Here is a 12,690-nt window from a genome sequence, read left to right on the forward strand (position 1 = left end):
TTTGTATGGAGGAGTGTACAACGTCAGGCATGTCATTTATGAAACAAACAAACACAGCTGGCCCAATACACTGCCCTGTGGTACCCCGCTTGCGACAGGTACAGGTGACGATTTCGTGCCATTAATCACCACACACTGCTTGCGGTCATGTAGAAAGTCTTCTATCCACGCGAGGACATTTCCCCGAATTCCGTACCATTGGAGCCAATAGTTGCCAACACTGTAACAGAGCCAGTCACTACTAGCCATCAATGTGTAACTGAACCAATCCACGCCTAATACTTGCCAATAGTGTGTAACAGCCAGTTCTTGTCAACACGGTATAACAGAGGATAAAGTAAAGTATAACAACATTTTATAATAATGATTTTCTAACAATAAACAAGCAGAATTCCATGTACTATAAATACAATTAATTTAAGGGAGTTAAATTTGTGAGTGGAATGGACCAGTTTAAATGTTCGCTGGTACAGTTTAAAGTCCGCTATGAATGACGTAGTAAGTTTAAAAGGCCGTGGTTATATTACTGCTAGTGTTATGCCGAGGAATACTTATTGGAGGTTTGTTTAATGTCCGTGACATTAATGCAGTAGACGTATTTTTCAGACGTGATAAGAGGAGTCGTGGCCCTGATGGATCACCGCTTTAACTGTTGACTATTACTTCCAGCTCACCAATATTTACTATTATGTTGCATTAGTTAACCCTGACTGACTGACTGACTGACTTAAGCAATGATATTTACCTCCTTGTTGTGGTACTTTACTGAGGGCTCGTCACTGCTAATGTGTACCATTATTATATCTCTACATGTGGTAGGTCTGATATATACATGTGGCAGGTCTGATATATCTATACCACATGTGGCAGGTCTGATATATCTATACTACATGTGGCAGGTCTGATATATCTATACTACATGTGGCAGGTCTGATATATCTATACTACATGTGGCAGGTCTGATATATCTATACTACATGTGGCAGGTCTGATATATCTATACTACATGTGGCAGGTCTGATATATCTATACTACATGTGGCAGGTCTGATATATCTATACTACATGTGGCAGGTCTGATAAATCTATACTACATGTGGCAGGTCTGATATATTTATACTACATGTGGCAGGTCTGATATAGCTATACTACATGTGGCAGGTCTGATATATACATGAGGAAGGTCTGATATATACATGAAGGTCTGATATATACATGTGGCAGGTCTGATATATACATGAGGAAGGTCTGATAAGGTCTTCCCATATTGGTTCAGGCATCAGAGGCTGGAACAGTGATGATAGATGTGGTTTACAGAGTTGTGGCCAAAACATGCCTAATATATTTGAGGCTACTGCTTATTGTTTTTACCTTTTATCCTTAATTACCTGTGATTATTTTTCCTAACAGGTCGTCTTTGCTGATCACCTTAAAATATCCCCGGTCAGCTGCTTAAACATGAAGGTATAATGTATGAGAACACTGTTGCCACTAGGACGAGTTAAGATTTTGTTCATTTTTTCCACAGTTGTTCTTAACATTATTGTAAGTATTTTAAGAGGCAACATTTACTAGAACCTGACCTAACCAACCAAATAAACCTACCTATCTTACCTAACTTCCTAGCCAGAGGGCAGACCCCCTGCCATATTAAACAGAAAGTACTTATTTTAATATCTGGTACCAATTAAAGCTACTTTGTTGAAGCGTTATGGAGTACAGGTAATTTACATTTTTTTGTGGACATTAGAGTACGCTCGGACCGAGTGGGTCGGTCGTAGACAGTCGACAGGCGGTGGCTCGGACATCATTTTAGTCATATGATCAGTTTTTCACTCTTGCCCCACAATTTCTCTCACCCTTCATGCCCTGTCCACTACAGGTGACTTATGTTCGTAGAGAAAACTAAAAATAATTAAAATAAAAAGCGGTCTACTTATAATTAAAGTAAAAAGTTGTACTGTACTTACTATGTGTGTAATAAACCAGACCTAACTCCTGGTGGCAGTTTCCTCAGATTACCAACATGAACCATAATGTTGACTTAACTCCTGATTTCATTATAGGTTTAATGTTGTTGTTTCCTTTTGGGTTTTTCTTTCTCGTTTTGTTTTACCGTAGTTGTCATTTTAATTGTTTTCAACTTTTTACCATTAATTATCTCTGGTGCCATGTTACAGGTCTTACTCATTGTTTTCAGGTTTGTTACGGTCTTTATTAATGTTTTTTAGGGTTATGTTACAGGTCTTAATTATTCATGTTTTCAAGGTTATGTTACAGGTCTTAATTAATGTTTTTTAGGGTTATGTTACAGGTCTTAATTATGTTGTCAAGTAATCTTATTTTTGTATTTACTTTCTTACAGGTTTTTTTCATATTGCAATATTATTCTTTCCAATCTTTCAACAGCTTAGTCACTCCACCATTGAACTGTTGTATTCAGTTCACACCATTTTGACTCGTACAGGCCTACCAAACCGTGCAAAATTACGAGATGAATTATATGAAACTATGCGACCGGTGCGATCCATCTACTAAATGTATGAGCGGACTCTGACAATACGTATTGCATCGACTCGTCTTAAACCGTGCGAAAGATCCGTGTGGATGTAATATGATCCGCTTGCCCTCCGCTACATAACTAATTATGCAGTTGTTTGTTGGCTTCTTACCAGGTCAAGTGGTGCACTGTGCTGCTGTAGTTTCAGGAATGTTTAACAGGCACCCTGCTACTGTGCATTACCAGCATGATTACAGTACTGTAGTAGTTTAATTCATTGTTATATTTTGTTATATTTTGTATGAGTAAACTGCTGTATTTAGTATGTATACAGGCTGCATTGTACATTATTGTATTAAATGTATTTACCACAATGTATAGTGTATTGTAGGACCATCTTAGCATGTGTAAGTTGACCTTACTTAATACAGTATTGTAGTTTTATTATTTGTAGTGTTGACAATTTGTACCATTTAATAATGTAGCAGTAGTTGTGTCGGTGCTTGTCAGTACTTCTCAACAGTAACAGCCGTGACCGACCGCCCAAGCAGCTAACGAGCCGATCAATGGTGAAGAGGATAAAGGTAAACCAGGTGCTGTATGTCTGGAGCTTGTCTGTGTGGTAAATGTTATGTTTGGGTTGGTGTACAGTACAGGCTATGTTGTGTGACCAAGAGATTAAGGTCTACAAATGAATGGCTGTTGTCTCTTATGTGGTCTTTATATTTTAAAGTTAAAGTTATCTATAAATATCTAACATAAGACCTACAGTACAGGTATTAAGTTAATATTCCATTACAGAAGATGACCCCCTGGATGACTGTGCCCTGCAAGAAACACAGGCAGCCAGGGCTCCCACTACATCAATACCTGGATTAATCACAAAATGGTGATAAGTAAATGTTTCTTTTTATATTAAAATCTAAAATCTTGAGAACCCAAAAAAATGAAATAAAACAAATAATTCACATTACAACAGCTGTGTACATAAGGGTCCAGTCAGAATTTTTTTTGGGGGGGGGGACATTTTATTGTTTTAAATTTATTATTGACTCATTTTTGATGGATTTTAGCTCGAGTGTGTCTACTAATCCTATAGTTTGGCCGCCATCTTGGAAAATGAAGGTGAATATATACATGTACTGCCTGAGGTCCTCTAGACTCATGGTGACTGTTTCATCACTGGTTAAGACTGTTTCATAGCTGAATGATTCGTGTCTACGGTCCTTCTTGCTTGGAGTGTGTTTGAACAGAGGGTTCCAAATCTGATGCTGGTGTTGGGTTTGGAGCAATCTTCTAATAAGGCTGGGAGTTTTACTATCTTTTATTCCAAAGCAGCACTGTCAGGTCAGCCATCCTTGCCTCTGGCAGCTACAATGGAACAATTTATCTGTTCCCAAGCTATTGCCAGATTACAAAAAAGATTATCTGTGTAAACCTCCTTGGATGCCCTGCCACTGAGGCTGCTGTTACCCATCTGTTGTGTACACTCACCCCACCCACAGTTTCCTTATGGCCAGAGGACCACAGCCCTATTGTGATGACTGCCTGATAGTGTCCGTCATGGGGACTTGAGACATTTTCTGACCAAGTGCTGACAGGAGGATGGTTCCTTCTCCATCTCAAAGGTTCTCAGTGGTAAGTTCAGCACCTGATGGTGGACTTCTTATATTCTTAGTTGCAATAAATGTACTTGACCCCTTATAATTGTAAATAAATACAGTACAGGATTTTATATTTTAATATTTATATTTACTTAAATATCATTTTTGGCTTCAAATGGCCACAGGCTACGACAGCAGTTATTTTACCCAATCAATCAACTGCCATTGTTGCAAAGGTTTTCCCTTGCAATGTTTTATTTGGACTGTACTGTATATGGATTAGTCTTGATAAGAGCCAGAACATTTTCAGCCAAATGTTTCCCTTTGGTCATGAGCTGTAAGAAGACTCCTCCATGTACTTCCTCTGATGCTGGTTGTCCTGTACATGAGGGAAGTACTGGCCCACTTCTAGCCCAAGAGTTTGTGTTCTACTCTTCTACAAGTTGAAGGTCTGCATCAATAAGTTGTTGTTCCCTCAGGCACATAACTGGTCTACTAATTGTATTACTGACTACCAGGGATAAACTCTGGTAAACCTAACACACACTCACTCATGTTCTTGAATGGTTTGTTTGATCACTTGATCTGGTCAAGTTTACTTTAGCTCTTGCCACTCGGTGAAAAGGAATATATTCTTGACATGAGCCATATCTTGAGCCAGTGTCTTCCGGTAATAGTTGGACAGTTATTACCACATGCTGCCATGAGTGGAAGCAACTGTAGGAATGGTTGCCAGACAACAATACTGGAGTGCTGGCAGAGGATCTAATAAGGCCAGGACTGTGTTCAGTGAAGTCTGATCGAGATGTCTTCAAATACATCCTCCACAAATTACTTTAATTCTTTAGATGCTCTGAACTTATCATACTGTTCTTGAGTTATTTCTAAGTGTTTCGGATCATTAGTGGACGGGATTGTTTGCAGTGTACAGTAGTCCTTAACTTACGGAAGAAAATTTATTGCAATACTTTATTTTTGTCTTTTTGACCACCATTTTCCTAGACGTCCAAATGACAGGACTAGAAAAGATCCTCCCAAGGTAACATTCATCACGTCATTAATAAATTTCAAACCATAAAAGTCCCCTAAATATACACACAAGTCTCCCTATATTCCTGACCAAACACTAAACTCTTGACCTCATTACAGATGCTGTATCCTGAGATGCTGAACCATAGACTCAACCTTACCAGAAGCAGGTCAGTAGTTTATATGATCTTGTTCTCTTAGAATAAATAAAGGTGATGCCATTTTGACTAAAAGGTCCATTTAGCTTAGGTTATGAAGTGTGGTCATGAATTTGTACAGTAACTTAAGTCCTATTAACAAAATAATCTTATTTAAGCCAGAGTTGGACATGATACTGAGTTTATCACATTATTTGATCAAATGAATTCATGAAAAATGTAAAGGCCTTAAAGATATTGGTGAAGTTTGTATTTTGTGCTGTGGTACTTGAGACTTGGTCACTTTAGTTAGACTGGGAGAGGTAGTTTGATATAAACCGTGTGTGTGTGTGGTCATTATTTGTACATTTTATTTGTATTTATGCTGTACAGTATACTCTTGATTTAACAGAATCCGACATAACGAACTTTAGATTTAGCGGATGGAATGTTTTCCTTAATTTTGCACCCGACTTGGTGAACTAGTTTTCTGAATCGAGATTAATTCCGTTAATGCACTCACACCTACGGAGACACCTCGGACACATACCGTATTTTTCGGCTTGAAAGATGCACTTTTTGACAAATATATACCTTTAAAATTACCATGCGTCTTCCAGGGCGCTAGTTGATAGTTGAAGAGGTTTTCTTATGGTCAACTGAAGTCAGCCCCTTACAAAGACTTACTTCATTACAGTACTTAACAATTACAAGTATTCTCTATACAGTACTATTGATTTAACTAATATTGTTGATATATTGCAAAAAAAATAAAATAAACCTTTGCTGCTGTGCGTTTTGTTTACTAATGGCAGTGGTGCGGCAGCGCCATCTATTGAGGAATTGCTAAAGGCTGTCTGCTGGTCTCAAAGTGCAGGAATGTTTATTTCTTCATACGTAGGCTCTCGTACTTGGACACCTATTTACAGTAGGCTCTCATATTTGGACACCCATTTAGACTAAAAACCTTGTGAAATTAAAATCTTCCAAATTTAAATACAACTTCCTATGGAGAAAATTTGAGTGGTACTTTTGATGTTTGGCTAAATTTTGCCTTAATTACCCTACAGTACTTTTTTGGGTGAATTACTACCTGTAATAAAGCAACATCCTAATAAACCAGGATTTGAAGATGAACTAAATGCTTTTGACTATTTTACTGGACATGATATTTAGAGATTTACAGTTTTGTCATTTTTATTGTTTGCCGACCAAATTGTTTTTAAACTGATTTTTACCGAGTTTTTTTTACTTTTTTTTGTTTTTGTTTTAAAGATCTTTTTTTATTTAGTCGTTGATATACATGTTTACATTTGCTTACCTTCTACTGTTGGAAAATATTTCCCGTCGTTGTCATACCGACAAAAACGAGAAAGAATGTAAACAACAGCCCGCTAGATGCGGAGGTGACCAGGTGTATAAAATGAGTGCTGTATTAAAGATTTCACCTTCTTATACAGATTTATTTTTTAAATTGATGAAAATGTTGACTGATAAGCAGTTCTAAGTGACGATATTCAAAGAGGTGTGTGTACTTGTGCCAAAAGGGCTGTATATCAAGCAAGGTTTCACTGTTGTCCGTTAGTAAGTACAGTATAAAAAGTTTTTTCCGAGAATTACATTTCCAAAATCAGGGTGCGTCTTCAAGGCCGAAAAATGCGGTATGTACATAGAAACATTGAACTGGCCCTTTAACCGTTGATTCCTTCTGGGTTAATGAGGCTGGAACATGTAAAAGTATACAGTGGTCCCTCGGTTAACGAACGGTTTGATTAACGAAATTTCGGTTAACGAATTACCTCCCATAAGGACCTTCAATTCAGTTAACGAACAAAACTTCGATTAACGAAATCCTTACGAACATCACGTTTTGTTGAGCATCAGCTGATGGGCTAGTCTGCCAATTCAGTAATCTGTTCTGTTTAGATTCGTTTTCAGTGGAGTAAATATCAAGAAAGTTGTGCTCTTTTAATATTTTTGCATATTTTATATTAAAATTATTAGTCATTTTAACATTTATTTAACATATTGATAATATATGCAGTACAGAGAACTAGTTTTTTGTGCGCCTATCAGACGCTTGACTAAGCCACCCGGCGTCAGTTGGGCTTTGTTGACAGTGGAGTGAACATCTATTTTGTTGGTATCTTGAATATTTTTGCATTTTTACATTAAAATTATTGGTCATTCTGAAATTTAGTTAACATATTGATAATATATAGCACAGTGCAGTGTTGATTTAAATAAAATTACCTTGAATTACACCAAGTGACCATAAAATTTTAGTGGTGAAATGACGGCATCAAGGATGGGTCCCCTGAGAGGCGATTTCTCCTCCATCCCCACTTCCTTCTCTTCTCCCTTCTCCTCCACCCCCACTTCCTTCTCTTCTCCCTTCTCCTCCACCCCCACTAATAATTCCCATCATCTTCATCAACCAGGAACCTTCTACATACACACCTCAAACTACGTGTACTTTACTGCATTTTTTTTACTTTGTATGTTCTTTTCTTTGAGCTGGAACGAATTGCGTTCGTTAACCGAGGGACCACTGTATGGGGTTTTAGTAACGAAAGCCAATTGTCTGTTCTCTATGTAATAGCCCCTGTCGAATAGGCAGAAGCATTATATAAATGGGTTAATTACATTTGAATTATATACTCTTATCATCCCCTGTAACTTAACACTGGCTATGAGGTGACATGTTCAGAGCACGTGATAAGGTGTGCCCACGGGAAGCTGCGTCACATTATGCCGAGTTAAGGCATTAAGTAGCCGGCTCTCTGGCCACCTGAAGCGGGCAGTAGTTTGATATCCTTGACTAGAGGAAGACGTTATTTGAGAGCCATCGCGGATGGTTCCGTCTTCCGTCGAGGGAGGACGACGTACATATTCCGTTCTCCCTCTATGGGTCACTACTCATTAGCATTGTTGCTCAATGCCTCACACAGATCGGACATATTTTAGAAGGTCTATTTAACATAGCCTCCGTCCTTCTCTTAACACTCGCAGTTACAATGATAAGTTACGGTGATCTACTCTTTGGAACTGTATCCTCAATAGTTCCTAAATGAAAGGATAACAGACAATTGGTTTAGTTGCCAAAAACCCTCTATAATATAAATGTTCAGGCCTCATTAACCTAGACAGACTCAGCAGTTAAATGGCCTAGAACATCTATTTATTGAGGAACTATCTCATATACAGATCCAAGTGTATATATCACTAACTTAATCACTGTAGCTATGAGTGTTAAGATGAGGACGTAGGCTCTATTAAAGAGCTCTTTAAATACGTCCGGTTGGTGTGAGATGTTGAGTGACAATCCCTATAATCCCATCGAGGGAGAACGGTAGTATACTGTAAGTCCTCCCTCGAGGGAAGATGGAACCATCCACGATGGCTCTCAATAACGTCTTCCTCTAGTGAGTGATGATGAACCACTGCCGCAAGAGGTGGCCAGAGAGCCGGCTACTTAATGCCTTAGCTCAGCACTAATAGACACGACCTCCTGTGGGCACACCTTATCACGTGCTCTGAACATGTCACCTCATGGTGGAAAGTTAGAGGATGATCGGGTATATAAATCAAATGTAATTAACCCATTTATATAATACTTCAGCCTTTAAGACGGGCTATTACAACATTATTCATGGCTTACCTTAAACTTGGGGGTGCGGTGGTTGTTTAAAATGTTTAAGCACAGTACAGTAGAGCATCGATTTAAAGCAATTCAATTTAAGATTATGGATTTAAAGCGATGCCCACAATTAAGGGCAATGTTTTAATTTAAAGCGAATATTTTCTATTTTGCGTGAGTCAATCTGGCGCATCATATTTAAAATTTTGCACCAATTGTTTCTCTGGGCACGCTACACTGTCCTAAGGCCGAAGCTGTACTGTACATGTACTCAAAATAATGTACTAAATGATTACTGAAATTTTTGTCTTGTGCAAACTATAGCACGATTATATTCAAATTAATCACTATCTTATAAGAATTCCAGCAATGTAAATTATATTCTCCCTGGTCACTTCTATGACATTCATAAGCAAGAAACATTAAACTCAAGCTAAAGGACATAAATAAACAAATAAATACTTCACTAGACCTTCAGTGCCAATTATCAAACATGTCACTGTCACTTCCCAGCAAGAGTTTGGTGCTTTAGGCTTAAAGTTTTTATCTTATATAATGTCAGACTAAAGTTAGGAGAATATAATTTGTATTGCTGGAATCCTTGCAAGATAGCAAATAATGTGGTTATAAACAGTCATGTATTTTGCACAAGATAAAATTTTTTGGTCTCTAATAAAATTCTTAAATTCGAACTAAAATTTGTATGTGCTATAGCATGTTTATATTCAAATTAATCACTATCTTATCAGAATTCCAGCAATGTTAATTATATTCTCCCAAGTCAGTTCAGTGACATTTTAGAAGAGAAAAACTTTGTCACTCATAAGGACAGATAAATAAATAAACACTAGACCTTGGTATCAACTGTCAAACATATCACTGTACCTCCTTCCCCTCCCCCATCTTCCCAGCCAGTAAACAGACCATTTTGCATCCCTTAATTTTAGCTGTGTTGATTTATGAGTGTTTGTTTTAACAATACAGGTTGTACTCCTCTAGTCCGGCATTCTGTGGTCCGGTAACTCCTGTGGTCCGGAACGATTTTGGTTTGTCCAATAGGTAGATGGGCAGCTTTTTTTTTTTTTTTTTTACTTATCTGAATTATTATTATTACAGTAGTATTAAATTTTTGCCCCTCAGACCCCAATGTGGGTCAGTGACCTATGCCCGGGTGGGCTAACCCCCGTAAAAAACAACAACAACAAAGCCTCGGGAAATTAAGGTTTGTTTACATCCGGCAGTTCGGCTGCTCTCTCTCTCTCTCTCTCTCTCTCTCTCTCTCTGCTTGTCTATACAGAGTACAACATGTGCGCACTTGCATACGCGCAGTCTCACTTTTTTTACCATTAATGGTTAGCTACTTATATTGTTCCATTTATTAACATTAAATAACATTACAGGTACTTCAAACAACCATATTAATTTTTTACATTAATTTTACTACAGCTACAATCAGGGTCTTATTTTCTTCAGTTTTATATGTAGAACCAATCAGTCACTGGTTTTGTAAGCTTTAACAAAAACAATGCCGGCAGCCGTCTCATCTCATCGTGTGTTTTAATATTCCACGTATTATTAATAAATTGTATTGTTAATTTTGCACACACACACACTAATTCAATAAAAACAATTTCAGAAACATTAATTAAAATATATATGAACAGTAAATAAGTGTTGCTTTCATATTCTTATGTAAAGTAATGACGATATGTTTTCACGTGTGCGCACTTGCATACGCGATCTCTCTTTTTCTTTACCATTATCGTTAGCTACTTCTATTGTTCCATTTATTAACATTAAATAACATTTCTTAAAACAGCCATATTAATTTTTTACATTAATTTTACTACAGCTACAACCAGGGTCTTGTTTTCTTCAGTTTTATATGTAGAACCAGTCAGTCACTGGTTTTGTAATCGACGAAAACAATGCTCTGTCATTTCCTCATTTGTTTTAAAATTCTACGTATTATTAATGAATTGTATGGATCATTTTGCACACATAAACATTAATTCAATAAAAACAATAATGAATCTTTTGTACATAAGAGAAATGACGCTGTTTTCACTATTATGCACTTCGTCTGCACGTTGGCGGGCCGTTCAAACCCGTCGAAATTCAAGTTTCCGCCGTCAAAATTTTTATTTATTTATTTTTTTGTTCCAATAAAATACGTTGAATTAAAACTCGCGAAATTTGAAAGCTACTATACGACATTTAACCCTTCAATATGTCTTCAAAGAGACCGCGATGCAGAGAAAGTGGTTCTAGTGCTTCCAAGCATAAGCACAAGTCACTATCTATCCAGGAAAAGGGTGAATTTCCATGGTCCAGCACCGGTCAGGTCCCGAGGTTGCCGGACTAGAGAGGTACAACCTGTACTACAAAAAACAATGTGTTTATTTTAGGAGATGGGCTGAGGTGCATTTGGGTAGACTGTCAGTCTTTATAGTATTTTGTGTTTGTCAAGTACCAAAATAAATTATTCCATTGAAACACTCCGATTTATTGAGTATTCGGTTTAAAACGGCCCCTCTTGGAATGTATCTCGTGTTATATCAACGTTCTACAGCAGTTAGTTGACCAAGAGGTAACAGTGAACAACACACATGGTGGCAGCAGGACTGAGCAGATGTAAACAAACCCCACATGAGTATAACAAATTAAATTTAGCAGAAACAAATTTAACAGGAAGGGGCGGCTCGAATTAGTTCATTAAATCGAGAAAATACTGTCATGTACAGGACACGGTGCTGTGCTGTACGGGACACAGTGCTGTGCTGTGCTGTACGGGACACTGCTGTACGGGACACGGTGCTGTGCTGTACAGGACACAGTGCTGTGCTGTACGGGGACACAGTGCTGTGATGTACAGGACACGGTGTTGTGCTTTACGGGGACAGGGTGCTGTGCTGTACGGGACACAGTGCTGTGATGTACGGGACACTGTGCTGTACGGGACACTGTGCTGTGCTGTGCTGTACGGGACACTTTGCACCACTATAAATTTCTTGGTCATTACCAAGTGTTCAGAACCATAACAGTTCTGTTCTTAAGAGCTCACCAGATGTTTTGTTCTGTAGTAAACTTGTTTTAGAAGTTGGTGCTGTGTAATGGTGACATAATAAGAGCATGAATTACAGGCTGTGATGGCTGGTGGTGATGGCTGGCGGTGATGGCTGGCGGTGATGGCTGGCGGTGATGGCTGGCGGTGATGGAGACTGAACAGACCATGAGGAGTAAACCAGGATGACTACACTCGGTGAGGCTCTTGGTTTTATCATGTTTTATATTGGGTCGTTTTATTTGTTTTTGTTTTTTTATTAAACTTTTTACTATTAATTATCTCTGGTCCCATATGAACCTGACTGTTGCATCACTTAGTAATCATTCATATAACTTTGTCTGGTCTGTGGACATGTTGGCTATCTGTCTTGGGGGTTCAGTTACTTGTTTACTTCATAAGATCTCCCTTCTCACCCCAGATATTGTCACCCTTCTCACCCCAGATATTGTCACCCTTCTCACCCCAGATATTATCTCCCTTCTCACCCCAGATATTGTCTCCCTTCTCACCCCAGATATTGTCTCCCTTCTCACCCCAGATATTGTCTCCCTTCTCACCCCAGATATTGTCTCCCTTCTCACCCCAGATATTGTCTCCCTTCTCACCCCAGATATTCAACCAGTTAGGCAAAACCTGGGATCATGTTACTAGTTTTAAGTGTCATCTTATGCTATTGTCTTGATCAAAATTACTTCAAATTTGGGTGAAAACTAA

At 38.2% G+C, this 12,690-nt stretch overlaps 1 long non-coding RNA gene across 5 annotated transcripts; it reads left to right on the top strand.

The window, feature by feature from the left end:
• The first annotated feature begins 241 nt into the window (after window positions 1-241).
• Window positions 242-12,165, top strand: LOC121863085. 5 transcript variants are annotated; one of them, XR_006088335.1, is made up of 5 exons: window positions 242-841; window positions 1,202-1,463; window positions 3,301-4,137; window positions 5,253-5,302; window positions 12,053-12,165. It is a non-coding gene; the product is annotated as an uncharacterized LOC121863085 (long non-coding RNA). The 5 variants fall into 5 exon arrangements; XR_006088336.1 differs by having other exon boundaries at window positions 243-560; window positions 1,410-1,463; XR_006088333.1 differs by lacking the exons at window positions 242-841; window positions 1,202-1,463 and adding exons at window positions 1,470-2,243; window positions 2,314-3,083.
• Window positions 12,166-12,690: the final 525 nt, after the last annotated feature.

The sequence above is a fragment of the Homarus americanus genome, unplaced genomic scaffold (assembly GCF_018991925.1).
Source record: "Homarus americanus isolate GMGI-L3 unplaced genomic scaffold, GMGI_Hamer_2.0 scaffold54679, whole genome shotgun sequence".
In the NCBI taxonomy this organism is placed as follows: domain Eukaryota; kingdom Metazoa; phylum Arthropoda; class Malacostraca; order Decapoda; family Nephropidae; genus Homarus; species Homarus americanus.